The sequence below is a fragment of the Cheilinus undulatus genome, linkage group 19, assembly GCF_018320785.1.
Source record: "Cheilinus undulatus linkage group 19, ASM1832078v1, whole genome shotgun sequence".
Classification (NCBI taxonomy): Eukaryota; Metazoa; Chordata; class Actinopteri; order Labriformes; family Labridae; genus Cheilinus; species Cheilinus undulatus.
The window spans coordinates 284876-288703 of NC_054883.1; positions in this window are offsets into that span (position 1 = coordinate 284876).

The following is a 3828-nucleotide window of genomic DNA, read 5'->3' on the forward strand; positions in this document are numbered from 1 at the left end:
GTGCTCTAGAAGGATCCGACGGGACAGAAACATTGTTGAAATAAATCCTGCTGTTTCTCTGAGGTTGTCATGTGACGTGTTCAGACGTTGTTCTGAGGAGGAGGAGCATAAAAAGCTGGCTGCTGCCGCTCTACGTAGTGGTCTTTGCTACCGTCCTAAACTCTTTTTGCCCTCCAGGCTTCTGTACCGGTCATGTGACCGACAGTGAGGAACTGAACCTCTAACCTTGGCTGCACAAACCACGAGGTCAAAGCGTCACCACGCTGAACCATGTCTGCTCTGTGTCCCACTTCCCCTGGCGTCCCTGTGGAGGATCCAGACCCAGGTCTGAACACTGAGGAGGATCACTGGTACAGATGCTGGATTAGTGGTTAGGAGACCACAGCGGCCGTTAGTTCTCCTTCTGCTCCCTTCCTTTTCTCTGTCTCTCCACCGTAGCCGTGAAGAAACACGACTACAACCAACACAAATTCACTTCAATTCACACCATCCTGGTTTAGAAGAGGCAAAAACAGGCAGAAGAAAAGGTGGAAAGAGTTTAAAATGGCAAAAATGTGTTAAAATCTGTGGAAAAATCATGAAAACTGCTTAAGATTTGACAAAATTGGTGTAAAGTGGCAACAGTGGAATTCAAAAAATTTTTTTATTTTACAGAATCTGGAGACCCCCTCTCAGTGTCTCACCCCATCTCTGGCCCTCACCACGCCCCATCCCTGGTCCTGACCACGCCCCATCCCTGGTCCTGACCACGCCCCATCTCTGGCCCTCACCATGCACCATCCCTGGTCCTGACCACGCCCCATCTCTGGCCCTCACCATGCACCATCCCTGGTCCTGACCACGCCCCATCCCTGGTCCTGACCACGCCCCATCTCTGGCCCTCACCATGCACCATCCCTGGTCCTGACCACGCCCCATCTCTGGCCCTCACCATGCACCATCCCTGGTCCTGACCACGCCCCATCCCTGGTCCTGACCACGCCCCATCTCTGGCCCTCACCATGCACCATCCCTGGTCCTGACCACGCCCCATCTCTGGGGGCATATACTTCCTGTTTAACATGAAGATGTGCTGATGTTTGTCCAATCAGAACTCTTCATCTGAGATCAGACGCTCTTAAGCGTTGGTTTTTCTGACCCTGCAGTGCTGGTATATCCCGTGATATGGGCATGTTTCCTGGTCCAGGTCTACGGTCCATAGAAGATCCTCTGGCAGGCAGCAGGTCTGAGCTGAAGGGTCAAAGCCTCTGTAAACATCAGTTTGAACCCTGAACACTTCACAGCAGCGTTATCCTCCATAAGTCCTGGATCAGGGACGGGTTCATGCCCACGTTATGAATCTAGCACTCGGATCTCTGAGGACCGGAGCACGCTGGGCTTTAAGCGGGGATTTGATTTAAAGACCTCTCACCCTCTCTTCACCCCATCCTCCCTACTTCCTCCATGGACCGGCCCGCGTTGGGCCCCGGGGCCGTCACAGAGACTTTACCTCACATGAAACATTCACCTCCACTGCTCTCTGTGCTCACGGCTGATGTGGGAATGTTTGAATCCAGCAGAAGAAACTGAGGATGTAAAAACAGCTGCAAAGAGCTGAGACGGTCCAAACCAGGGAGAAAAATCCAGACAGCACAGTATCACAATGTTTCTCCTGCTGATATATCTTATCCTCCACCAAATACCTATTCTGTCAGATTGACTGCTAATGAAGGAAAAATAAACCAGTTTGTCCAGTCAGGTCTGCAGGAGAGCAGAAGAAACATCAACAAACATGGCGGCACCAGGGGAAGCACGTTAGGAGTAAAGCAGGACACCAGTGAGACACATTCAGACCAAAACCCTGCAGACCACCATTCAGTCCAAAACCCTGAAGACCACCATTCAGACCAAAACCCTGAAGACCACCATTCAGACCAAAACCCTGCAAACCACCATTCAGACCAAAACCCTGCAGACCACCATTCAGACCAAAACCCTGCAGACCACCATTCAGACCAAAACCCTGCAGACCACCATTCAGACCAAAACCCTGAAGACCACCATTCAGACCAAAACCCTGCAGACCACCATTCAGACCAAAACCCTGCAGACCACCATTCAGACCAAAACCCTGCAGACCACCATTCAGACCAAAACCCTGCAGACCACCATTCAGACCAAAACCCTGAAGACCACCATTCAGACCAAAACCCTGCAGACCACCATTCAGACCAAAACCCTGCAGACCACCATTCAGAACAAAACCCTGAAGACCACCATTCAGACCAAAACCCTGCAGACCACCATTCAGACCAAAACCCTGAAGACCACCATTCAGACCAAAACCCTGCAGACCACCATTCAGACCAAAACCCTGCAGACCACCATTCAGACCAAAACCCTGCAGACCACCATTCAGACCAAAACCCTGCAGTCTAGACCACCATTCAGACCAAAACCCTGCAGACCACCATTCAGACCAAAACCCTGCTCTCTAGACCATTCAGACCAAAACCCTGCAGACCAACCCATTCAGACCAAAACCCTGCAGTCTAGTCCACCATTCAGACCAAAACCCTGAAGACCACCATTCAGACCAAAACCCTGCAGACCACCATTCAGACCAAAACCCTGCAGTCTAGTCCATTCAGACCAAAACCCTGCAGACCAACCCCTTCAGACCAAAACCCTGCTCTCTAGACCACCATTCAGACCAAAACCCTGAAGACCACCATTCAGACCGAAACCCTGAAGACCACCATTCAGACCAAAACCCTGAAGACCACCATTCAGTCCAAAACCCTGAAGACCACCAATCAGACCAAAACCCTGAAGACCACCATTCAGACCAAAACCCTGAAGACCACCATTCAGACCAAAACCTGCAGTCTACAACCATTCAGACCAAAACCCTGCAGTCTAGTCCTCCAAAATTAAGATCAAAACCCTGCAGTCTAGTCCATTATTCAGACCGAAACCCTGCAGTCTAGTCCACCATTTTGACCAAAACCCTGCAGTGGAGTCCTCTGTTCTGACCAAAACCCTGCAGTCTAGTCCTCCATTCAGACCAAAACCCTGCAGTCTAGTCCATTATTCAGACCGAAACCCTGCAGTCTAGTCCTCCATTCAGACCAAAACCCTGCAGTCTAGTCCATTATTCAGACCGAAACCCTGCAGTCTAGTCCACCATTTTGACCAAAACCCTGCAGTCTAGTCCTCCATTCAGACCGAAACCCTGCAGGTTAGTCCACCATTTAGACCAAAACCCTGCAGTGGAGTCCTCCATTCAGACCAAAACCCTGCAGTCTAGCCCTCCATTCAGACCAAAACCCTGCAGTCTAGCCCTCCATTTAGACCAAAACCCTGCAGTGGAGTCCTCTGTTCGGACCAAAACCCTGCAGTCTAGTCCACCATTTTGACCAAAACCCTGCAGTCTAGTCCATTATTCAGACCGAAACCCTGCAGTCTAGACCTCCATTCAGACCAAAACCCTGCAGCCTAGTCCTCCATTCAGACCAAAACCCTGCAGTCTAGTCCATTATTCAGACCGAAACCCTGCAGTCTAGTCCACCATTTTGACCAAAACCCTGCAGTCTAGTCCTCCATTCAGACCGAAACCCTGCAGGTTAGTCCACCATTCAGACCAAAACCCTGCAGTCTAGACCACCAATCAGACCAAAACCCTGCAGTCTAGTCCACCATTCAGGCCAAAACCCTGCAGTCTAGTCCACCATTAAGACCAAAACCCTGCAGTCTAGTCCTCCATTCAGACCAAAACCCTGCAGTCTAGACCACCAATCAGACCAAAACCCTGCAGTCTAGACCACCAATCAGACCAAAACCCTGCAG